The sequence below is a fragment of the Silene latifolia genome, unplaced genomic scaffold, assembly GCF_048544455.1.
Source record: "Silene latifolia isolate original U9 population unplaced genomic scaffold, ASM4854445v1 scaffold_247, whole genome shotgun sequence".
NCBI lineage: Eukaryota > Viridiplantae > Streptophyta > Magnoliopsida > Caryophyllales > Caryophyllaceae > Silene > Silene latifolia.
This window is the reverse complement of record NW_027413194.1, coordinates 141,147-167,604: the sequence shown is the minus strand read 5'-3', so window position 1 is coordinate 167,604 and position 26,458 is coordinate 141,147.

The window sequence follows — 26,458 nt, the reverse complement described above, 5'->3', positions numbered from 1 at the left end:
TTTGTCCTTTTACTGTTCCTCCATTTCTTGTTTAATTTCCTTTTTATATTCCACTATTTTTCAAGACTAAGAGTCTAAGACCATGCCCGAGCAAGGTCACCAACTGGGTCGTGACCTTGTTGGGTCATGCTAATGACGGTAATTAAGGAGTATTAATGTTATAATTTGGTGACCTTGAATAACTCAGGGTCAATTGGTGACCTTGAGTTGAGTTGGTGACCTTGTTGGTGACCCGGTAGGTGGCACTCTTCTATTGGATGGAAACAAAAAAAAGTACAACCGTCAAAACAAAGGGAAGGTGACCTTTGGTTGAGTACGGTGATCCGGTAGGTGGCAGTCTCTCATTGGCTGGTAAGTGGAAAATAATTGGGTTGCTGACCTAGGTCGTGACCTTCTGCTTGGAAGGATAAAAGTGGATCAAGATAATTAAGGTGTGATTAAGAAGAAAAATATTGGTGACCCGATTATCTCGACCTTCTGCTTGAGAATGGTCTAAGACTCTTCACAAGTTCTATCCTAATTTATTATTCTCTTTCTTTTTAAGATTTGTCCCTAAAAATATGTAGAAATTGTACAAGATTAACTTAAATTAATATTGATAATAAAACAACTATTTATACAAAACTTAGGAATGCAAGCTTATGAAAACCTAGATACAATTAATATTGTAGATGAGATACAATCGAGATCGAGAATACAAAGATATAGGTCATGTTTGGCAAACAATGATTAATTTCAACATAAGCAGGTTGTAAAATTAGATTATAAATATAGCAGATTTTATCAGATTGTTTGACTAGCGTATTATAATTAATAGACTGGTCAAACATGCTAAAATCCTTGGCATATATGCTGTTTTACGTTTTTTTTAATAGATTTGTGTCGGTAGACTATCAAAATATATAGCATAATTTTTTTTAGTTGTAGCATGTATCGCATAATAATTCAATTTAAAAAAATGAGTTTTTCTAATGTGTGCCCAAATAGCATATGTTAAGACTTAAGAAGCTAAATAGAGAAGGTTTTGCAAGAATATCTCATATAATTACCATACTTAGAGAATTATTCTTGCAAAACCTTCTCTTTTTAGCCACTTAACATGTGCCCTTTAGGCCACATTAGAAAAATCCAAAATGAAATTTATGTTTATAGTTTTAACTTCACCCAAGATTAAACGCTAGTTTCCCTAATTTAGGCTATATTTGGTAAAACTAACTGAAGAGGTAGCTGAAAACTGAAAAGCTAACTGAAACCTGATAAGGTAACTGAAAATTAAGAGCTGATAAGGTAACTGATTATATGAAAAAAGTGTTTGGCAAATTAACTAAAAAGGTAGCTTATTTTGATGACATTACCAAAAAGGATATAATAATTATTTAATATTAAGATTGAAGGGGTAAAAAGAGAAAATAAATTAGGATCAGGTACCTGAAATCTCAAATGCTACCCTAGGTAGCGTTTTATTTCAGGTAGCTTATTTGGACAAATAAGCTACTTGTCAAACACTTGCAAAAATATAAGCTATCTAAAATTTTGGTCAAATAAGCTACTTTAACCAAATAAGATGCCTGAAATACTCTACCAAACAAAGCCTTAAATTATCTTCCTATATCATCTCAAAATAATCATTCATTTTCTTTTCTAGTACAGTCTTATGTTTTTTGGGTAAACTTTGTCGTATTTCTCTATACTTTTTATTATTTCCATGTACAAGACAGTGAGAATAATTTTGAGATAGAGGGAGTAGATTATGTCAAGGAATGACTTGTTACAAGATTATAGGGGCAGTGCTTGAGAATATAAATTGTGGCCTTGTGGGCTACCAGTAGTTTGGTCATGTAGTAAATGGTGACGTTTTGATAAGTTGTGTACTTGTGTGGGTGTTATTAAACTTTGGGGTTTAGCTTTTGGTCAACTACTCAACTAACTTACCTAGCTAAGAGCCCAGGATATTCCCAGGACATGTTTGGTTTATCATGGAAAATTAAAGTTTTTAGAGAATTAAATTCATACGAATTTGTAGTTAATGTGAACTGGAAAATTGTTGTTTGGTTGGTTGGATTTAAGAACTTGAATTTATGTTGGGATTTCAACCTACCAATGGGATTGAATAAGTGAGTTCCTATATTATGTAAGAATTGAATTTCTACGGAATGTTTCAACCATAAATTTAGAAAGCAACCAAACAAGCAATTTCAGCCGTTCGGGAGGTCGTACCGGACCCGGTTTCTTTTTCTCCCTGTTTTTCAATCACGCGTCCTATCTCATTTCAGAAGTTAACCTGTTCGATTTCAGCCTCAAATAACTAGTTTTAACGCATTTTTCACGATAATCCGAGTTTCTTCTGCACGGCGAATCTTTGGTTTTCGCACACCGCACCCTCAAATGTCTTCCGTTGGTGCTCAAATTTTGTGTGGCCGCTTTATCTGACCCCAGAAACATCCTATGCGATTTCCGGAGAATTTTGTTCCAGGACCCTGGAATCCCGAAAAACCGTGTATTATACACTTCAATTTCAGCCGTTCGGGAGGTCGTCTTAGGACCCGGTTTCTTTTTCTCCCTGTTTTTCAATCACGCGTCCTAGCTCATTTCAGGAGTTAACCTGTTCGACCTCAAATAACGAGTTTTAACGCATTTTTCACGATAATCAAGAGTTTCTTCGGAAATGTTTGGTTTACGCACACCGCACTCCCCAAATGTCTTCCGTTGGTGCTTAAATTTTGTGTGGCCGCTTTATCTGACCCCAGGAACATCCTTTGCAATTTCCGGAGAATTTTGTTCCGTGACCCCAGAATCCCGAAAAACCGTGTATTATACACTTCAATTTCAGTCGTTCGGGAGGTCGACTGACCGGTTTCTTTTTCTCCTGTTTTTCAATCACACGCCTAGCTCATTTCGAGTTAACTTTGTTCGATTTCACCTACAAAAACGAGTTTTAACGCATTTTTCACGATAATCCGAGTTTCGGCGAATGTTGGTTTCTGGCACACCGGCACCCCCAAATGTCTTCCGTTGGTGCTCAAATTTTGCGTGGCCGCTTTATCTGACCCCAGGAACATCCTATGCGATTTCCGAAGAATTTTGTTCGGGGACCCCGGAATCCTGAAAAACCGTGTATTATACACTTCAATTTCAGCCGTTCGGGAGGTCGTACCGGACCCGGTTTCCTTTTCTCCCTGTTTTTCAATCACGCGCCTAGCTAATTTCAAGAGTTAACCTGTTCGATTTCAGCCTCAAATAACGAGTTTTAACGCATTTTTCACGATAATCCGAGTTTCGGCGAATCCTGGTTTCTGGTACACCGGCACCCCCAAATGTCTTCCGTTGGTGCTCAAATTTTGCGTGGACGCTTTATCTGACCCCAGGAACATCCTATGCGATTTCCGGAGAATTTTTTTCCGGGACCCCGGAATCTCGAAAAACCGTGTATTATACACTTCAATTTCAGCCGTTCGGGAAGTCGTACCGGACCCGGTTTCTTTTTCTCCCTGTTTTTCAATCACACGCCCTAGCTCATTTCAGGAGTTAACCTGTTCGATTTCAGCCTCAAATAACGAGTTTTAACGCATTTTTCACGATAATCCGAGTTTCGGTGAACGCTGGTTTCTGGCACACCGGCACCCCCAAATGTCTTCCGTTGGTGCTCAAATTTTGCGTGACCGCTTTATCTGACCCCAGGAACATCCTATGCGATTTCCGGAGAATTTTGTTCCGGGACCTCGAAATCCCGAAAAACCGTGTATTATACACTTCAATTTCAGCCGTTCGGGAGGTCGTACCGGACCCGGTTTCTTTTTCTCCCTGTTTTTCAATCACGCGTCCTAGCTCATTTCAGGAGTTAACCTGTTCGATTTCAGCCTCAAATAACGAGTTTTAACGCATTTTCACGATAATCCGAGTTTCGGCGAATGTTGGTTTCTGGCACACCGGCACCCCCAAATGTCTTCCGTTGGTGCTCAAATTTTGCGTGGCCGCTTTATCTGACCCCAGGAACATCCTATGCGATTTCCGGAGAATTTTGTTCGGGGACCCTGGAATCCCAAAAAACCGTGTATTATACACTTCAATTTCAAATGCCGTTCGGGAGGTCGTACGGACCCGGTTTTTCTCCCTGTTTTTCAATCACGCGTCCTAGCTCATTTCAGGAGTTAACCTGTTCGATTTCAGCCTCAAATAACGAGTTTTAACGCATTTTTCACGATAATCCGAGTTTCGGCGAATGTTGGTTTCTGGCACACCGGCACCCCCAAATGTCTTCCGTTGGTGCTCAAATTTTGCGTGGCCGCTTTATCTGACTCCATGAACATCCTATGCGATTTCCGGAGAATTTTGTTCGGGACCCCGGAATCTGAAAACCGTGTATTATACACTTCAATTTCACCGTTCGGGAGGTCGTCTGGACCCGGTTGCTTTTTCTCACCGTGTTTCAATCACGCGTCCTAGCTCATTTCAGGAGTTAACCTGTTCGATTTCGGCCTCAAATAACGAGTTTTAACGCATTTTCACGATAATCCGAGTTTCGGCGAATTCTGTTTCGCACACCGGCACCCCCAAATGTCTTCCGTTGGTGCTCAAATTTTGCGTGGCCGCTTTATCTGACCCCAGGAACATTCTATGCGATTTCCGGAGAATTTTGTTCCAGGACCCCGGAATCCCGAAAAACCGTGTATTATACACTTCAATTTCAGCCGTTCGGGAGGTCGTACCGGACCCGATTTCTTTTTCTCCCTGTTTTTCAATCACGCGTCCTAGCTCATTTCAGGAGTTAACCTGTTCGATTTCAGCCTCAAATAACGAGTTTTAACGCATTTTTCACGATAATCCGAGTTTCGGCGAATCTTTGGTTTCACACACCGCATCCCCAAATGTCTTTCGTTGGTGCTCAAATTTTGCGTGGACGCTTTATCGACCTCGGGAACATCCTATGCGATTTCCGGAGAATTTTGTTCCGGGACCCCGAATTTCAAAAACCGTGTATTATACACTTCAATTTCAAATTGTTCGGGAGGTCGTACTGACCCGGTTTCTTTTTCTCCCTGTTTTTCAATCACACGCCTAGCTCATTTCAGGAGTTAACCTGTTCGATTTCAGCCTCAAATAACGAGTTTTAACGCATTTTCACGATAATCCGAGTTTCGGCGAATGCTGGTTTCTGGCACACCGGCACCCCAAATGTCTTCCGTTGGTGCTCAAATTTTGCGTGGCCGCTTTATCTGACCCCAGGAACATCCTATGCGATTTCCGGAGAATTTTGTTCGGGACCCCGAATCTGAAAAACCGTGTATTATACACTTCAATTTCACCGTTCGGGAGGTCGTAATCGGACCCGGTTTTCTTTTTCTCACCGTGTTTTCAATCACGCGCCTAGCTCATTTCAGAGTTAACCTGTTCGATTTCAGCCTCAAATAACGAGTTTTAACGCATTTTTCACGATAATCCGAGTTTCGGCGAATTCTGGTTTCTGCAAACACCGGCACCCCAAAATGTCTTCCGTTGGTGCTCAAATTTTGCGTGGCCGCTTTATCTGACCCCAGGAACATTCTATGCGATTTCCGGAGAATTTTGTTCCGGGACCCCGGAATCCCGAAAAACCGTGTATTATACACTTCAATTTCAGCCGTTCGGGAGGTCGTACTGGACCCGATTTCTTTTTCTCCCTGTTTTTCAATCACGCGCCTAGCTCATTTCAAGAGTTAACCTGTTCGATTTCAGCCTCAAATAACGAGTTTTAACGCATTTTCACGATAATCCGAGTTTCGCCGAATGCTTTGGTTTTCGTACACCTAAGACCCCCAAATGTCTTTCGTTGGTGCTCAAATTTTGTGTGGACGCTTTATCTGACCTCAGGAACATCCTATGCGATTTCCGGAGAATTTTGTTCCGGGACCCCGGAATATCGAAAAACCGTGTATTATACACTTCAATTTCAGCCGTTCGGGAGGTCGTACCGGACCCGGTTTCTTTTTCTCACTGTTTTTCAATCACGCGCCCTAGCTTATTTCAGGAGTTAACTGTTCGATTTCAGCCTCAAATAACGAGTTTTAACGCATTTTTCACGATAATCCGAGTTTCTTCGGCGAATGCTTGTTTCTGGCACACCGGCACTCCCCAAATGTCTTCCGTTGGTGCTTAAATTTTGTGTGGCCGCTTTATCTGACCCCATGAACATCCTATGCGATTTCCGGAGAATTTTGTTCCGGGACCCCGGAATCCCGAAAAACCGTGTATTATACACTTCAATTTCAGCCGTTCGGGAGGTCGTACCGGACCCGGTTGCTTTTTCTCACTGTGTTTCAATCACGCGCCCTAGCTCATTTCAGGAGTTAACCTGTTCGATTTCAGCCTCAAATAACGAGTTTTAACGCATTTTTCACGATAATCCGAGTTTCGGCGAATTTTGGTTTATGGCACACCGGCACCCCAAAATGTCTTCCGTTGGTGCTCAAATTTTGCGTGGCCGCTTTATCTGACCCCAGGAACATTCTATTCGATTTCCGGAGAATTTTTTTCCGGGACCCCGAAATCACGAAAAACCGTGTATTATATACACTTCAATTTCAGCCGTTTGGGAGGTCGTACCGGACCCGGTTTCTTTTCCTCCCTGTTTTTCAATCACGCGTCCTAGCTCATTTCAGGAGTTAACCTGTTCAATTTTAGCCTCAAATAACGAGTTTTAACGCATTTTCACGATAATCCGAGTTTCGGCGAATGTTGGTTTCTTGCACACCGGCACCCCCAAATGTCTTCCGTTGGTGCTCAAATTTTGCGTGGACGCTTTATCTAACCCCAGGAACATCCTATGCGATTTCCGGAGAATTTTGTTCCGGGACCCCGAAATCCCGAAAAACCGTGTATATACACCCTTCAATTTCTGCCGTTCGAGAGGTCGTACCGGACCCGGTTTCTTTTTCTCTCAGTTTTTCAATCACGCGCCCTAGTTCATTTCAGGAGTTAACCTGTTCGATTTCAGCCTTAAATAACGAGTTTTAACGCATTTTTCACGATAATCCGAGTTTCGCGAATCTTTTTTCAGCACACCGCACCCCCAAATGTCTTCCGTTGGTGCTCAAATTTTGTGTGGCCGCTTTATCCGACCCCAGGAACATCCTATGCGATTTCCGGAGAATTTTGTTCCAGGACCCCTGAATCCCGAAAACCGTGTATTATACACTTCAATTTCAGCCGTTCGGGAAGTCGTACCGGACCCGGTTTGTTTTTCTCATTGTTTTTCAATCACGCGCCCTAGCTCATTTCAGGAGTTAACCTGTTCGATTTCAGCCTCAAATAACGAGTTTTAACGCATTTTTCACGATAATCCGAGTTTCTTCGGCGAATGCTGGTTTCTGGCACACCGGCACCCCCAAATGTCTTCCGTTGGTGCTCAAATTTTGTGTGGCCGCTTTATCTGACCCCAGGAAGATCCTATGCGATTTCCGGAGAATTTTGTTTCAGGACCCTGGAATCCCGAAAAACCGTGTATTATACACTTCAATTTCAGCCGTTCGGGAGGTCGTACCGGACCCGATTTCTTTTTCTCCCTGTTTTTCAATCACGCGCCTAGCTCATTTCAAGAGTTAACCTGTTCGATTTCAGCCTCAAATAACGAGTTTTAACGCATTTTTCACGATAATCCGAGTTTCGGCGAATCTTTGGTTTTCGTACACGGCACCCCAAATGTCTTCCGTTGGTGCACAAATTTTGCGTGGACGCTTTATCTGACCCCAGGAACATCCTATGCGATTTCCGGAGAATTTTGTTCCGGGACCCCGGAATCTCGAAAAATCGTGTATTATACACTTCAATTTCAGCCGTTCGGGAGGTCGTACCGGACCCGGTTTCTTTTTCTCACTGTTTTTCAATCACGCGCCCTAGCTTATTTCAGGAGTTAACCTGTTCGATTTCAGCCTCAAATAACGAGTTTTAACGCATTTTCACGATAATCCGAGTTTCTTCGGCGAATGCTGGTTTCTGGCACATCGGCACTCTCCAAATGTCTTCCGTTGGTGCTCAAATTTTGTGTGGCCGCTTTATCTGACCCCAGGAACATCCTATGCGATTTCCGGAGAATTTTGTTCCGTGACCCCGGAATCCCGAAAAACCGTGTATTTATACACTTCAATTTCAGCCGTTCGGGAGGTCGTACCGGACCCGGTTTCTTTTTCTCCCTGTTTTTCAATCACGCGTCCTATCTCATTTCAGAAGTTAACCTGTTCGATTTCAGCCTCAAATAACTAGTTTTAACGCATTTTTCACGATAATCCGAGTTTCTTCGGTGAATGCTGGTTTCTGGCACACCGGCACTCCCCAAATGTCTTCCGTTGGTGCTTAAATTTTGTGTGGCCGCTTTATCTGACCCCATGAACATCCAATGCGATTTCCGGAGAATTTGTTCCGGGACCCCGGAATCCCGAAAAACCGTGTATTATACACTTCAATTTCAGCCGTTCGGGAGGTCCTACTTAGGACCCGGTTGCTTTTTCTCACCGTGTTTCAATCACGCGCCTAGCTCATTTCAGAGTTAACCTGTTCGATTTCAGCCTCAAATAACGAGTTTTAACGCATTTTTCACGATAATCCGAGTTTCGGCGAATGCTGGTTTCTGGCACACCGGCACCCCCAAATGTCTTCCGTTGGTGCTCAAATTTTGCGTGGCCGCTTTATCTGACCCCAGGAACTTTCTATGCGATTTCCGGAGAATTTTTTCCGGGACCCCGAAATCCCGAAAAACCGTGTATTATATACACTTCAATTTCAGCCGTTTGGGAGGTCGTACCGGACCCGGTTTCTTTTCCTCCCTGTTTTTCAATCACGCGTCCTAGCTCATTTCGAGAGTTAACCTGTTCGATTTCAGCCTCAAATAACGAGTTTTAACGCATTTTTCACGATAATCCGAGTTTCGGCCAATGCTGGATTTCCGCACACGGGCACCCCCAAATGTTTTCCGTTTGTGCTCAAATTTTGCGTGGCCGCTTTATCTGACCCCTGGAACATCCTATGCGATTTCCGGAGAATTTTGTTCCGGGACCCTGGAATCCCGAAAACCGTGTATTATACACCTCAATTTCAGCCGTTCGGGAGGTCGTACCGGACCCGGTTTCTTTTTCTCCCTGTTTTTCAATCAGGCGTCCTAGCTCATTTCAGGAGTTAACCTGTTCGATTTCAGCCTCAAATAACGAGTTTTAACGCATTTTTCACGATAATCCGTGTTTCGGAGAATGCTGGTTTCTGGCACATCGGCACCCCCAAATGTCTTCCGTTTGTGCTCAAATTTTGTGTGGCCGCTTTATCTGACCCCAAGAACATCCTATGCGATTTCCGGAGAATTTTGTTCCGGGACCCGGAATCCCGAAAAACCGTGTATTATATAACACTTCAATTTCAGCCGTTCAAGAGGTCGTACCGGACCCGGTTTCTTTTTTTCCTTGTTTTTCAATCACGCGTCCTAGCTCATTTCGAGAGTTAACCTGTTCGATTTCAGCCTCAAATAACGAGTTTTAACGCATTTTTCACGATAATCCGAGTTTCGGCCAATGCTGGTTTTCCGCACACTGGCACCCCCAAATGTTTTCCGTTGGTGCTCAAATTTTGCGTGGCCACTTTATCTGACTCCAGGAACATCCTATGCGATTTCCGGAGAATTTTGTTCCGGGACCCCGGAATACCGAAAAACCGTGTATTATACACTTCAATTTCAGCCGTTCGGGAGGTCGTACCGGACCCGGTTTCTTTTTCTCCCTGTTTTTCAATCAGGCACCCTAGCTCATTTCAGGAGTTAACCCGTTCGATTTCAGCCTCAAATAACGAGTTTTAACGCATTTTTCACGATAATCCGAGTTTCGGCGAATGCTGGTTTTACGCACACCGCACCCCTAAATGTCTTCCGTTGGTGCTCAAATTTTGCGTGGCCGCTTTATCGACCAGGAACATCTTATGCGATTTCCGGAGAATTTTGTTTCGGGACCCCGAATCCCGAAAAACCGTGTATTATACATTTCAATTTCAAATAGTTCAGAGGTCGTATCGGACCGGTTTCTTTTTCTCCCCTTTTTCAATCAAGCGTCCTAGCTCATTTCAGAGTTAACCTGTTCGATTTCGATCTCAAATAACGAGTTTTAACACATTTTCATGATAATCCGAGGGTTTCGGCGAATGCTTTCAACACCGGCACCCCCAAATGTTTTCCGTTGGTGCTCAAATTTTGCGTGGCCGCTTTATCTGACCCCTGGAACATCCTATGCGATTTCCGGAGAATTTTGTTCCGGGACCCCGGAATCCCGAAAAACCGTGTATTATACACCTCAATTTCAAATTTCGGGAGGTCGTCTTACGACCCGGCTTTTTCTCCTGTTTTTCAATCAGGCGCCTAGCTCATTTCAGAGTTAACTGCATTCGATTTCACCTCAAATAACGAGTTTTAACGCATTTTTCACGATAATCCGAGTTTCGACGAATGCTGGTTTCTGGCACACCGGCACCCCCAAATGTATTCCGTTGGTGCTCAAATTTTGCGTGGCCGCATTATCTGACCCCTGGAACATCCCATGCGATTTCCGGAGAATTTTGTTCCGGACCACAAACCCGAAAAACGTGTATTATACACCTCAATTTCACCCGTTCGGGAGGTCGTCTGACCCGGTTTCTTTTTCTCCCGTTTTTCAATCAGGCGCCTAGCTCATTTCAGGAGTTAACCTGTTCGATTTCAGCCTCAAATAACGAGTTTTCACGCATTTTTCACGATAATCCGAGTTTCGGCGAATGCTGGTTTCTGGCACACCGGCACCCCCAAATGTCTTCTGTTGGTGCTCAAATTTTGCGTGGCCGCATTATCTGACCCCTGGAACATCCCATGCGATTTCCGGAGAATTTTATTCCGGGACCCTGGAATCCCGAAAAATCGTGTATTATACACATCAATTTCAGCCGTTCGGGAGGTCGTACTGGACCCGGTTTCTTTTTCTCCCTGTTTTTCAATCACGCGTCCTAGCTCATTTCAGGAGTTAACCTGATCGATTTCGACCTCAAATAACGAGTTTTAACGCATTTTTCACGATAATCCGTGTTTCGAGAATCTTTGGTTTCGCACACCGGCACCCCCAAATGTCTTCCGTTTGTGCTCAAATTTTGTGTGGCCGCTTTATCTGACCCCAAGAACATCCTATGCGATTTCCGGAGAATTTTGTTCCGGGACCCGGAATCCCGAAAAACCTGTATTATATATACACTTTCAATTTCAGCCAATCAAGAGGTCGTACCGGACCCGGTTTCTTTTTTTCCTTGTTTTTCAATCACGCGTCCTAGCTCATTTCGAGAGTTAACCTATTCGATTTCAGCCTCAAATAACGAGTTTTAACGCATTTTTCACGATAATCCGAGTTTCGGCCAATGCTGGTTTCTGGCACACTGGCACCCCCAATATTTTCCGTTGGTGCTCAAATTTTGCGTGGCCGCTTTATCTGACCCCTGGAATATTCTATGCGATTTCCGGAGAATTTTGTTCCGGGACCCCGGAATACCGAAAAACCGTGTATTACACACTTCAATTTCAAATGCTTCGGAGGTCGTCTGACCCGGTTTCTTTTTCTCCTGTTTTTCAATCACGCGTCCTAGCTCATTTCAGAGTTAACTGTTTCGATTTCACCTCAAATAACGAGTTTTAACGCATTTTCACGATAATCCGTGTTTCGAGAATGTCTTTGGTTTCGGCACATCGGCACCCCCAAATGTCTTCCGTTTGTGCTCAAATTTTGTGTGGCCGCTTTATCTGACCCCAAGAACATCCTATGCGATTTCCGGAGAATTTTGTTCCGGGACCCGGAATCCCGAAAAACCGTGTATTATATAACACTTCAATTTCAGCCGTTCAAGAGGTCGTACCGGACCCGGTTTCTTTTTTTCCTTGTTTTTCAATCACGCGTCCTAGCTCATTTCGAGAGTTAACCTGTTCGATTTCAGCCTCAAATAACGAGTTTTAACGCATTTTTCACGATAATCCGAGTTTCGGCCAATGCTGGTTTTCCGCACACTGGCACCCCCAAATGTTTTCCGTTGGTGCTCAAATTTTGCGTGGCCGCTTTATCTGACCCCTGGAACATTCTATGCGATTTCCGGAGAATTTTGTTCCGGGACCCCTAATCCCGAAAAACCGTGTATTATACACCTCAATTTCAGACGTTCGGGAGGTCGTACCGGACCCGGTTTCTTTTTCTCCCTGTTTTTCAATCAGGCGCCTAGCTCATTTCAGGAGTTAACCTGTTCGATTTCAGCCTCAAATAACGAGTTTTAACGCATTTTTCACGATAATCCGAGTTTCGGCGAATGCTGGTTTCTGGCACACTGGCACCCCCAATGTTTTCCGTTGGTGCTCAAATTTTGCGTGGCCGCTTTATCTGACCCCTGGAATATCCTATGTGATTTCCGGAGAATTTTGTTCCGGGACCCCGGAATCCCGAAAAACCGTGTATTATACACCTCAATTTCAGCCGTTCAGGAGGTCGTACCGGACCCGGTTTCTTTTTCTCCCTGTTTTTCAATCAGGCGCCCTAGCTCATTTCAGTAGTTAACCTGTTCGATTTCAGCCTCAATTAACGAGTTTTAACGCATTTTTCACGATAATCCGAGTTTCGGCGAATGCTGGTTTCTGGCACACCGGCACTCCTAAATGTCTTCCGTTGGTGCTCAAATTTTGCGTGGCCGCTTTATCTGACCCCAGGAACATCTTATGCGATTTCCGGAGAAGTTTGCTTCGGGACCCCGGAATCCCGAAAAACCGTGTATTATACACTTCAATTTCAGCCGTTCAGGAGGTCGTACCGGACCCGGTTTCTTTTTCTCCCTGTTTTTCAATCACGCGTCCTAGCTCATTTCAGGAGTTAACCTGTTCGATTTCAGCCTCAAATAACGAGTTTTAACGCATTTTTCATGATAATCCTAGGTTTCGGCGAATCTTTGTTTTAAACACCGGCACCCCCAAATGTCTTCCGTTGGTGCTCAAATTTTGCGTGGCCGCTTTATCTGACCCCTGGAACATCCTATGCGATTTCCGGAGAATTTTGTTCCGGGACCCTGGAATCCCGAAAAACCGTGTATTATACACCTCAATTTCACTGCTCGTTCGGAGGTCGACGGACCCGGACTTTCTTTTCTCCCTGTTTTTCAATCACGCGTCCTAGCTCATTTCCAGAGTTAACCTGTTCGATTTCAGCCTCAAATAACGAGTTTTAACGCATTTTCATGATAATCCGGGTTTGGCGAATGCTTGGTTTTCGCACACCGCACCCCCAAATTTTTTCCGTTGGTGCTCAAACTTTGCGTGGCCGCTTTATCTGACCCCTGGAACATCCTATGCAATTTTCGGAGAATTTTGTTCCGGGGACCCCTGAATCCCGAAAACCGTGTATTATACACCTCAATTTCACCGTTCGGGAGGTCGTCTGACCCGGTTTCTTTTTCTCCCGTTTTCAATCAGGCGCCTAGCTCATTTCAGAGTTAACCTATTCGATTTCACCTCAAATAACAAGTTTTAACGCATTTTTCACGATAATCCGAGTTTTGCGAATCTTTGGTTTTACGCACACCGCACCCCCAAATGTCTTCCGTTGGTGCTCAAATTTTGCGTGGCCGCTTTATCCGACCCCCGGAATATCCTATGCGATTTCCGGAGAATTTTGTTCCGGACCCCTAATCCCGAAAACCGTGTATTATACACCTCAATTTCACCGTTCGGAGGTCGTCGGACCGGTTTCTTTTTCTCCCTGTTTTTCAATCAGGCGCCCTAGCTCATTTCAGTAGTTAACCTGTTCGATTTCAGCCTCAAATAACGAGTTTTAACGCATTTTTCACGATAATCCGAGTTTCGGCGAATGCTGGTTTCTGGCACACCGACACCCCCAAATGTCTTCCGTTGGTGCTCAAATTTTGCGTGGCCGCTTTATCTGACCCCAAGAACATCCTATGCGATTTCCGGAGAATTTTGTTCCGGGACCCGGAATCCCGATAAACCGTGTATTATATACACTTCAATTTACACTTCAATAACGAGTTTTAACGCATCTGACCCCAGGAACATCCTATGCGATTTCCGGAGAATTTTGTTCCGGGACACCAGAATCCCGAAAAACCGTGCATTATATACTTCAATTTCAGCCGTTTGGGAGGTCGTTCCGGACCCGGTTTCTTTTTCTCTCTGTTTTTCAATCACGCGTCCTAGCTCATTTCAGGAGTTAACCTGTTTGATTTCAGCCTCAAATAACGAGTTTTAACGCATTTTTCACGATAATCCGAGTTTCGGCGAATGCTAGTGTCTAGCAAACCGGCACCCCCAAATTTCTTCCGTTGGTGCTCAAATTTTGCGTGGCCGCTTTATCTGACCATAGGAACATCCTATGCGATTTCCGGAGAATTTTGTTCTGGGACCCCGGAATCCCGAAAAACCGTGTATTATATACTTCAATTTCAGCCGTTTTGGAGGTCGTTCCGGACCCGGTTTCTTTTTCTCCCTGTTTTTCAATCACGCGTCCTAGCTCATTTCAAGAGTTAACCTGTTCGATTTCAGCCTCAAATAACGAGTTTTAACGCATTTTTCATGATAATCTGGGTTTCGGCGAATGCTGGTTTCTGACACACCGGCACCACCCAAATTTTTTCCGTTGGTGCTCAAATTTTGCGTGGCCGCTTAATCTGACCCCTGGAACATCCTATGCGATTTCTGGAGAATTTTGTTCCGGGACCCTGGAATCCCGAAAAACCGTGTATTATACACCTCAATTTCAGCCGTTCGGGAGGTCGTACCGGACCCGGTTTCTTTTTCTCCCTGTTTTTCAATCAGGCGCCTAGCTCATTTCAGGAGTTAACTGTTCGATTTCACCTCAAATAACAAGTTTTAACGCATTTTTCACGATAATCCGAGTTTCGCGAATGTTTGGTTTCAGCATACCGCACCCCCAATGTCTTCCGTTGGTGCTCAAATTTTGCGTGGCCGCTTTATCCGACCCCCGGAATATCCTATGCGATTTCCGGAGAATTTTGTTCCGGACCCCGAATCCCGAAAAACGTGTATTATACATCTCAATTTCACCGTTCGGGAGGTCGTCTGACCCGGTTTTTTTTCTCCCCGTTTTTCAATCAGGCGCCTAGCTCATTTCAGTAGTTAACCCGTTCGATTTCAAATTTCAATTAACGAATTTTAACGCATTTTTCACGATAATCCGAGTTTCGGCGAATCGCTTGGTTTACGCACACCGCACCCCCAAATTTCTTCCGTTGGTGCTCAAATTTTGCGTGGCCGCTTTATCTGACCCCAGGAACATCCTATGCGATTTCCGGAGTATTTTGTTCCGGACCCTTGAATCCCGAAAACCGTGCATTATACACTTCAATTTCACTTCGGAGGTCGTCTGGACCCGGTTTCTTTTTCTCGGTGTTTTTCAATCACGCGTCCTAGCTCATTTCAGGAGTTAACCTGTTCGATTTCAGCCTCAAATAACGAGTTTTAACGCATTTTTCACGATAATTCGAGTTTCGGCGAATGCTGGATTCTGGCTCACCGACACCCCCAAATGTCTTCCGTTTGTGCTCATATTTTGCGTGGCCGCTTTATCTGACCCCAAGAACATCCTATGCGATTTCCGGAGAATTTTGTTCCAGGACCCGGAATCCCGAAAAACCGTGTATTATACACTTCAATTTCACCTCGTTCAGAGGTCGTCTGGACCCGGTTTCTTTTTTTCCCTGTTTTTCAATCATGCGTCCTAGCTCATTTCGGGTGTTAACCAGTTCGATTTCAGCCTCAAATAACGAGTTTTAACGCATTTTTCACGATAATCCGAGTTTCGGCGAATGCTGGTTTCTGGCACACCGGCACCCCCAAATTTCTTCCGTTGGTGCTCAAATTTTGCGTGGCCTCTTTATCTGACCCCAGGAACATCCTATGCGATTTCCGGAGTATTTTGTTCCGGGACCCTTGAATCCCGAAAAACCGTGCATTATACACTTCAATTTCAGCCGTTCGGGAGGTCGTACCGGACCCGGTTTCTTTTTCTCGGTGTTTTTCAATCACGCGTCCTAGCTCATTTCAGGAGTTAACCTGTTCGATTTCAGCCTCAAATAACGAGTTTTAACGCATTTTTCACGATAATCCGTGTTTCGGAGAATGCTGGTTTCTGGCACACTGGCACCCCCAAATGTCTTCCGTTTGTGCTCAAATTTTGCGTGGCCGCTTTATCTGACCCCAAGAATATCCTATGCGATTTCCGGAGAATTTTGTTCGGGACCCTAATCCGAAAAACCGTGTATTATATATACACTTCAATTTCACCGTTCGGGAGGTCGTCGGACCGGTTTTTTTTTCTTTGTTTTTCAATCACGCGTCCTACTCATTTCGAGAGTTAACCTTTGTTCGATTTCAGCCTCAAATAACGAGTTTTAACGCATTTTTCACGATAATCCGAGTTTCGGCGAATCTTTGGTTTTTCGCACACCGCACCCACAAATGTCTTCCGTTGGTGCTCAAATTTTGCGTGGCCGCTTTATCTGACCCCAGGAAAATCCTATGCGATTTCCGGAGAATTTTGTTCCGGGACCCCGGAATCCCGAACAACCGTGTATTATTATACAATTCAATTCACCGTTCGGGAGGTCGATCGACCCGGTTTCTTTTTCTCCTGTTTTTCAATCACGCGTCCTAGCTCATTTCAGAGTTAACCTTTGTTCGATTTCAGCCTCAAATAACGAGTTTTAACGCATTTTTCACGATAATCCGAGTTTCGGCGAATGCTGGTTTCTGGCACACCGACACCCCCAAATGTCTTCCGTTGGTGCTCAAATTTTGCGTGGCCGCTTTATCTGACCCAGGAACATCCTATGCGATTTCCGAGAATTTTGTTCCGGGACCCCGAATCCCCAAAACTGTATTATACACTTCAATTTCACCGCTTCGGAGGTCGTCGGGACCGGTTTCTTTTTTCCCTGCTTTTAAATCACGCGTCCTAGCTCATTTCAAAAGTTAACCTGTGCGATTTAAGCCTCAAATAACGAGTTTTAACGCATTTTTCACGATAATCCGAGTTTCGGCGAATGCGGGTTTCTGGCACACCGGCACCTCCAAATGTCTTCCGTTGGTGCTCAAATTTTGCGTGGCCGCTTTATCTGACCCCAGGAACATCCTATGCGATTTCCGGAGAATTTTGTTCCGGGACCCCGGAATCCCGAAAAACCGTGTATTATATACTTCAATTTCAGCCGTTTGGGAGGTCGTTCCGGACCCGGTTTCTTTTTCTCCCTGTTTTTCAATCACGCGTCCCAGCTCATTTCAGGAGTTAACCTGTTTGATTTCAGCCTCAAATAACGAGTTTTAACGCATTTTTCACGATAATCCGAGTTTCGGCAAATGCTGGTTTCTGGCACAACGGCACCCCCAAATTTCTTCCGTTGGTGCTCAAATTTTGCGTGGCCGCTTTATTTGACCACAGGAACATCCTATGCGATTTCCGGAGAATTTTGTTCCGGGACCCTGGAATCCCGAAAAACCGTGCATTATACACTTCAATTTCAGCCGTTCGGGAGGTCGTACCGGACCCGGTTTCGTTTTCTCCCTGTTTTTCAATCACGAGTCCTATCTCATTTAAGGAGTTAACCTGTTCGATTTCAGCCTCAAATAACGAGTTTTAACGCATTTTTCACTATAATCCGAGTTTCGGCGAATGCTGGTTTCTGGCACACCGGCACCCCCAAATTTCTTCCGTTGGTGCTCAAATTTTGCGTGGCCGCTTTATCTGACCCCAGGAACATCCTATGCGATTTCCGGAGAATTTTGTTCCGGGACCCTGGAATCCCGAAAAACCGTGCATTATACACTTCAATTTCACTGTTCGGGAGGTCGAACTGCACCCGGTTTTTCTCGGTGTTTTTCAATCACGCGTCCTAGCTCATTTCAGGAGTTAACCTGTTCGATTTCAGCCTCAAATAACGAGTTTTAACGCATTTTTCACGATAATCCGAGTTTCGGCGAATGCTGGATTCTGGCTCACCGACACCCCCAAATGTCTTCCGTTTGTGCTCAAATTTTGCGTGGCCGCTTTATCTGACCCCAAGAAAATCCTATGCGATTTCCGGAGAATTTTGTTCCAGGACCCGGAATCCCGAAAAACCGTGTATTATACACTTCAATTTCAAATGTTCAGAGGTCGACGGACCTTGGTTTCTTTTTTCCCTGTTTTTCAATCATGCGTCCTAGCTCATTTCGGGTGTTAACCAGTTCGATTTCAGCCTCAAATAACGAGTTTTAACGCATTTTTCACGATAATCCGAGTTTCGGCGAATGCTGGTTTCTGGCACACCGGCACCCCCAAATTTCTTCCGTTGGTGCTCAAATTTTGCGTGGCCTCTTTATCTGACCCCAGGAACATCCTATGCGATTTCCGGAGTATTTTGTTCCGGGACCCTTGAATCCCGAAAAACCGTGCATTATACACTTCAATTTCAGCCGTTCGGGAGGTCGTACCGGACCCGGTTTCTTTTTCTCGGTGTTTTTCAATCACGCGTCCTAGCTCATTTCAGGAGTTAACCTGTTCGATTTCAGCCTCAAATAACGAGTTTTAATGCATTTTTCACGATAATCCGTGTTTCGGAGAATGCTGGTTTCTGGCACACTGGCACCCCCAAATGTCTTCCGTTTGTGCTCAAATTTTGCGTGGCCGCTTTATCTGACCCCAAGAACATCCTATGCGATTTCCGGAGAATTTTGTTCGGGACCCGGAATCCAGAAAAACCGTGTATTATATATACACTTCAATTTCAAATTTCGGGAGGTCGTCTGGACCGGTTTCTTTTTTTCTTTGTTTTTCAATCACGCGTCCTACTCATATCGAGAGTTAACCTGTTCGATTTCAGCCTCAAATAACGAGTTTTAACGCATTTTTCACGATAATCCGAGTTTCGGCGAATCTTTGGTTTTAAGCTGCACACCGCACCCACAAATGTCTTCCGTTGGTGCTCAAATTTTGCGTGGCCGCTTTATCTGACCCCAGGAACATCCTATGCGATTTCCGGAGAATTTTGTTCCGGGACCCCGGAATCCCGAACAACCGTGTATTATTATACAATTCAATTCAGCCGTTCGGGAGGTCGTACTGGACCCGGTTTCTTTTTCTCCCTGTTTTTCAATCACGCGTCCTAGCTCATTTCAGAGTTAACTTTTCGATTTCGACCTCAAATAACGAGTTTTAACGCATTTTTCACGATAATCCGGGTTTAGGCGAATCTTGGTTTCTCGCACACCGACACCCCCAAATGTCTTCCGTTGGTGCTCAAATTTTGCGTGGCCGCTTTATCTCGACCCCAGAAAATCCTATGCGATTTCCGGAGAATTTTGTTCCGGGCCCCGGAATCCCGAACAACCGTGTATTATTATACAATTCAATTGACCGTTCGGGAGGTCGTACCGGACCCGGTTTCTTTTTCTCCCTGTTTTTCAATCACGCGTCCTAGCTCATTTCAGGAGTTAACCTGTTCGATTTCAGCCTCAAATAACGAGTTTTAACGCATTTTTCACGATAATCCGAGTTTCGGCGAATGCTGGTTTCTGGCACACCGACACCCCCAAATGTCTTCCGTTGGTGCTCAAATTTTGCGTGGCCGCTTTATCTGACCCCAGGAACATCCTATGCGATTTCCGGAGAATTTTGTTCCGGGACCCCGGAATCCCGAAAAACCGTGTATTATTATACACTTCAATTTCAGCCGTTCGGGAGGTCGTACCGGACCCGGTTTCTTTTTCTCCCTGTTTTTCAATCACGCGTCCTAGCTCATTTCAGGAGTTAACCTGTTCGATTTCAGCCTCAAATAACGAGTTTTAACGCATTTTTCACGATAATCCGGGTTTAGGCGAATGCTGGTTTCTGGCACACCGACACCCCCAAATGTCTTCCGTTGGTGCTCAAATTTTGCGTGGCCGCTTTATCTGACCCCAGGAACATCCTATGCGATTTCCGGAGAATTTTGTTCCGGGACCCCGGAATCCCCAAAAACTGTGTATTATACACTTCAATTTCAGCCGTTCGGGAGGTCGTACCGGACCCGGTTTCTTTTTTCCCTGCTTTTAAATCACGCGTCCTAGCTCATTTCAGGAGTTAACCTGTTCGATTTAAGCCTCAAATAACGAGTTTTAACGCATTTTTCACGATAATCCGAGTTTCGGCGAATGCTGGTTTCTGGCACACCGGCACCTCCAAATGTCTTCCGTTGGTGCTCAAATTTTGCGTGGCCGCTTTATCTGACCCCAGGAACATCCTATGCGATTTCCGGAGAATTTTGTTCCGGACCCCTAATCCCGAAAACCGTGTATTATATACTTCAATTTCAGCCGTTTGGGAGGTCGTTCCGGACCCGGTTTCTTTTTCTCCCTGTTTTTCAATCACGCGTCCCAGCTCATTTCAGGAGTTAACCTGTTCGATTTCAGCCTCAAATAACGAGTTTTAACGCATTTTTCACGATAATCCGAGTTTCGCGAATCTTGGTTTTCGCACACCGCACCCACAAATGTCTTCCGTTGGTGCTCAAATTTTGCGTGGCCGCTTTATCTGACCCCAGGAACATCCTATGCGATTTCCGAGAATTTTGTTCCGGGACCCTAAATCCCGAACAACCGTGTATTATTATACAATTCAATTCAGCCGTTCGGGAGGTCGTACTGGACCCGGTTTCTTTTTCTCCCTGTTTTTCAATCACGCGTCCTAGCTCATTTCAGGAGTTAACCTGTTCGATTTCAGCCTCAAATAATGAGTTTTAACGCATTTTTCACGATAATCCGGGTTTAGGCGAATGCTGGTTTCTGGCACACCGACACCCCCAAATGTCTTCCGTTGGTGCTCAAATTTTGCGTGGCCGCTTTATCTGACCCCAGGAACATCCTATGCGATTTCCGGAGAATTTTGTTCCGGGACCCTTGAATCCCGAAAAACCGCGCATTATACACTTCAATTTCAGCCGTTCGGGAGGTCGAACCAGACCCGGTTTCTTTTTCTCGGTGTTTTTCAATCACGCGTCCTAGCTCATTTCAGGAGTTAACCTGTTCGATTTCAGCCTCAAATAACGAGTTTTAACGCATTTTTCACGATAATCCGAGTTTCGGCGAATGCTGGATTCTGGCTCACCGACACCCCCAAATGTCTTCCGTTTGTGCTCAAATTTTGCGTGGCCGCTTTATCTGACCCCAAGAAAATCCTATGCGATTTCCGGAGAATTTTGTTCCAGGACCCGGAATCCCGAAAAACCGTGTATTATACACTTCAATTTCAGCCGTTCAGGAGGTCGTACCGGACCCGGTTTCTTTTTTTCCCTGTTTTTCAATCATGAGTCCTAGCTCATTTCGGGTGTTAACCAGTTCGATTTCAGCCTCAAATAACGAGTTTTAACGCATTTTTCACGATAATCCGAGTTTCGGCGAATGCTGGTTTCTGGCACACCGGCACCCCCAAATTTCTTCCGTTGGTGCTCAAATTTTGCGTGGCCTCTTTATCTGACCCCAGAACATCCTATGCTATTTCCGGAGTATTTTGTTCCGGACCCTTGAATCCCGAAAACCGTGCATTATACACTTCAATTTCAAATTCGGGAGGTCGTAGCGGACCCGGTTTCTTTTTCTCGGTGTTTTTCAATCACGCGTCCTAGCTCATTTCAGGAGTTAACCTGTTCGATTTCAGCCTCAAATAACGAGTTTTAATGCATTTTTCACGATAATCCGTGTTTCGGAGAATGCTGGTTTCTGGCACACTGGCACCCCCAAATGTCTTCCGTTTGTGCTCAAATTTTGCGTGGCCGCTTTATCTGACCCCAAGAACATCCTATGCGATTTCCGGAGAATTTTGTTCGGGACCCGGAATCCAGAAAAACCGTGTATTATATATACACTTCAATTTCAGCCGTTCGGGAGGTCGTACCGGACCCGGTTTCTTTTTTTCTTTGTTTTTCAATCACGCGTCCTACTCATATCGAGAGTTAACCTGTTCGATTTCAGCCTCAAATAACGAGTTTTAACGCATTTTTCACGATAATCCGAGTTTCGGCGAATGCTGGTTTCTGGCACACCGGCACCCACAAATGTCTTCCGTTGGTGCTCAAATTTTGCGTGGCCGCTTTATCTGACCCTAGGAACATCCTATGCGATTTCCGGAGAATTTTGTTCCGGGACCCCGGAATCCCGAACAACCGTGTATTATTATACAATTCAATTCAGCCGTTCGGGAGGTCGTACTGGACCCGGTTTCTTTTTCTCCCTGTTTTTCAATCACGCGTCCTAGCTCATTTCAGGAGTTAACCTGTTCGATTTCAGCCTCAAATAATGAGTTTTAACGCATTTTTCACGATAATCCGGGTTTAGGCGAATGCTGGTTTCTGGCACACCGACACCCCCAAATGTCTTCCGTTGGTGCTCAAATTTTGCGTGGCCGCTTTATCTGACCCCAGGAACATCCTATGCGATTTCCGGAGAATTTTGTTCCGGGACCCCGGAATCCCCAAAAACTGTGTATTATACACTTCAATTTCAGCCGTTCGGGAGGTCGTACCGGACCCGGTTTCTTTTTTTCTTTGTTTTTCAATCACGCGTCCTACTCATATCGAGAGTTAACCTGTTCGATTTCAGCCTCAAATAACGAGTTTTAACGCATTTTTCACGATAATCCGAGTTTCGGCGAATGCTGGTTTCTGGCACACCGGCACCCACAAATGTCTTCCGTTGGTGCTCAAATTTTGCGTGGCCGCTTTATCTGACCCCAGGAAAATCCTATGCGATTTCCGGAGAATTTTGTTCCGGGACCCCGGAATCCCGAACAACCGTGTATTATTATACAATTCAATTCACCGTTCGGGAGGTCGATCGACCCGGTTTCTTTTTCTCCTGTTTTTCAATCACGCGTCCTAGCTCATTTCAGGAGTTAACCTGTTCGACCTCAAATAACGAGTTTTAACGCATTTTTCACGATAATCCGGGTTTAGGCGAATGCTGGTTTCTGGCACACCGACACCCCCAAATGTCTTCCGTTGGTGCTCAAATTTTGCGTGGCCGCTTTATCTGACCCCAGGAAAATCCTATGCGATTTCCGGAGAATTTTGTTCCGGGACCCCGGAATCCCGAACAACCGTGTATTATTATACAATTCAATTCAGCCGTTCGGGAGGTCGTACTGGACCCGGTTTCTTTTTCTCCCTGTTTTTCAATCACGCGTCCTAGCTCATTTCAGGAGTTAACCTGTTCGATTTCAGCCTCAAATAACGAGTTTTAACGCATTTTTCACGATAATCCGGGTTTAGGCGAATGCTGGTTTCTGGCACACCGACACCCCCAAATGTCTTCCGTTGGTGCTCAAATTTTGCGTGGCCGCTTTATCTGACCCCAGAACATCCTATGCGATTTCCGGAGAATTTTGTTCCGGACCCCTAATCCCCAAAATCGTGTATTATACACTTCAATTTCAGCCGTTCGGGAGGTCGTACCGGACCCGGTTTCTTTTTTCCCTGCTTTTAAATCACGCGTCCTAGCTCATTTCAGGAGTTAACCTGTTCGATTTAAGCCTCAAATAACGAGTTTTAACGCATTTTTCACGATAATCCGAGTTTCGGCGAATGCGGGTTTCTGGCACACCGGCACCTCCAAATGTCTTCCGTTGGTGCTCAAATTTTGCGTGGCCGCTTTATCTGACCCCAGGAACATCCTATGCGATTTCCGGAGAATTTTGTTCCGGGACCCCGGAATCCCGAAAAACCGTGTATTATATACTTCAATTTCAACCCGTTTGGGAGGTCGTTCGAGGACCGGTTTCTTTTTCTCCCTGTTTTTCAATCACGCGTCCTAACTCATTTCAGGAGTTAACCTGTTTGATTTCAGCCTCAAATAACGAGTTTTAACGCATTTTCACGATAATCCGAGTTTCGGCAAATCTTGGTTTTAACAACGGCACCCCAAATTTCTTCCGTTGGTGCTCAAATTTTGCGTGGCCGCTTTATTTGACCACAGGAACATCCTATGCGATTTCCGGAGAATTTTGTTCCGGAATCCCGAAAAACCGTGCATTATACACTTCAATTTCAAGTAGTTCGGGAGGTCGTCTCGGACCCGGTTTCGTTTTCTCCCTGTTTTTCAATCACGAGTCCTATCTCATTTAAGGAGTTAACCTGTTCGATTTCACCTCAAATACGAGTTTTAACGCATTTTCACTATATTCCGAGTTTCGGCGAATGCTTGGTTTACGCACACCGGGACCCCCAAATGTCTTCCGTTGGTGCTCAAATTTTGCGTGGCCGCTTTATCCGACCCCAGGAACATCCTATGCGATTTCCGGAGAATTTTGTTCCGGACCCTGGAATCCCGAAAAACCGTGCATTATACACTTCAATTTCCGTTCGGGAGGTCGAACCGCACCCGGTTTCTTTTTCTCGGTGTTTTTCAATCACGCGTCCTAGCTCATTTCAGGAGTTAACCTGTTCGATTTCATCCTCAAATAACGAGTTTTAACGCATTTTCACGATAATCCGAGTTTCGCGAATCTTTGGATTCTGGCTCACCGACACCCCCAAATGTCTTCCGTTTGTGCTCAAATTTTGCGTGGCCGCTTTATCTGACCCCAAGAAAATCCTATGCGATTTCCGGAGAATTTTGTTCCAGGACCCGGAATCCCAAAAACCGTGTATTATACACTTCAATTTCACTGTTCAGAGGTCGTCTGGACCCGGTTTCTTTTTTTCCTGTTTTTCAATCATGAGTCCTAGCTCATTTCGGTGTTAACCAGATTCGATTTCACCTCAAATAACGAGTTTTAACGCATTTTTCACGATAATCCGAGTTTCGGCGAATGCTGGTTTCTGGCACACCGGCACCCCCAAATTTCTTCCGTTGGTGCTCAAATTTTGCGTGGCCTCTTTATCTGACCCCAGGAACATCCTATGCTATTTCCGGAGTATTTTGTTCCGGGACCCTTGAATCCCGAAAAACCGTGCATTATACACTTCAATTTCAGCCGTTCGGGAGGTCGTCTGGACCCGGTTTCTTTTTCTCGGTGTTTTTCAATCACGCGTCCTAGCTCATTTCAGGAGTTAACCTGTTCGATTTCAACCTCAAATAACGAGTTTTAATGCATTTTTCACGATAATCCGTGTTTCGAGAATGCGGGTTTCGCACACCGCACCCCCAAATGTCTTCCGTTTGTGCTCAAATTTTGCGTGGCCGCTTTATCTGACCCCAAGAACATCCTATGCGATTTCCGGAGAATTTTGTTCGGGACCCGGAATCCAGAAAAACCGTGTATTATATATACACTTCAATTTCAAATTATTAGGGAGGTCGTCTTGACCCGTTTCTTTTTTTTTGTTTTTCAATCACGCGTCCTACTCATATCGAGTTAACTGTTCGATTTCAGCCTCAAATAACGAGTTTTAACGCATTTTCACGATAATCCGAGTTTCGGCGAATCTTTGTTTCGCACACCGCACCCACAAATGTCTTCCGTTGGTGCTCAAATTTTGCGTGGCCGCTTTATCTGACCCTAGGAACATCCTATGCGATTTCCGGAGAATTTTGTTCCGGAATCCCGAACAACCGTGTATTATTATACAATTCAATTCACCGTTCGAGGTCGTGGACCCGGTTTCTTTTTCTCCCTGTTTTTCAATCACGCGTCCTAGCTCATTTCAGAGTTAACCTGTTGATTTCACCTCAAATAATGAGTTTTAACGCATTTTCACGATAATCCGGGTTTAGGCGAATCTTTGGTTTACGGCACACCGACACCCCCAAATGTCTTCCGTTGGTGCTCAAATTTTGCGTGGCCGCTTTATCGACCCCCAGGAACATCCTATGCGATTTCCGGAGAATTTTGTTCCGGACCCCGGAATCCCCAAAAACTCGTGTATTATACACTTCAATTTCAAATTAGTTCGAGGTCGTCTGGACCCGGTTTTTTTTCTCCCTGTTTTTAAATCACGCGTCCTAGCTCATTTCAGGAGTTAACCTGTTCGATTTCAGCCTCAAATAACGAGTTTTAACGCATTTTTCACGATAATCCGAGTTTCGGCGAATGCTGGTTTCTGGCACACCGGCACCTCCAAATGTCTTCCGTTGGTGCTCAAATTTTGCGTGGCCGCTTTATCTGACCCCAGGAACATCCTATGCGATTTCCGGAGAATTTTGTTCCGGGACCCCGGAATCCCGAAAAACCGTGTATTATACACTTCAATTTCAGCCGTTCGGGAGGTCGTACCGGACCCGGTTTCTTTTTCTCCTGTTTTTCAATCACGCGTCCTAGCTCATTTCAGGAGTTAATCTGTTTGATTTCAGCCTCAAATAACGAGTTTTAACGCATTTTTCACGATAATCCGAGTTTCGGCAAATCTTTGGTTTTAAACGCACAACGGCACCCCAAATTTCTTCCGTTGGTGCTCAAATTTTGCGTGGCCGCTTTATTTGACCACA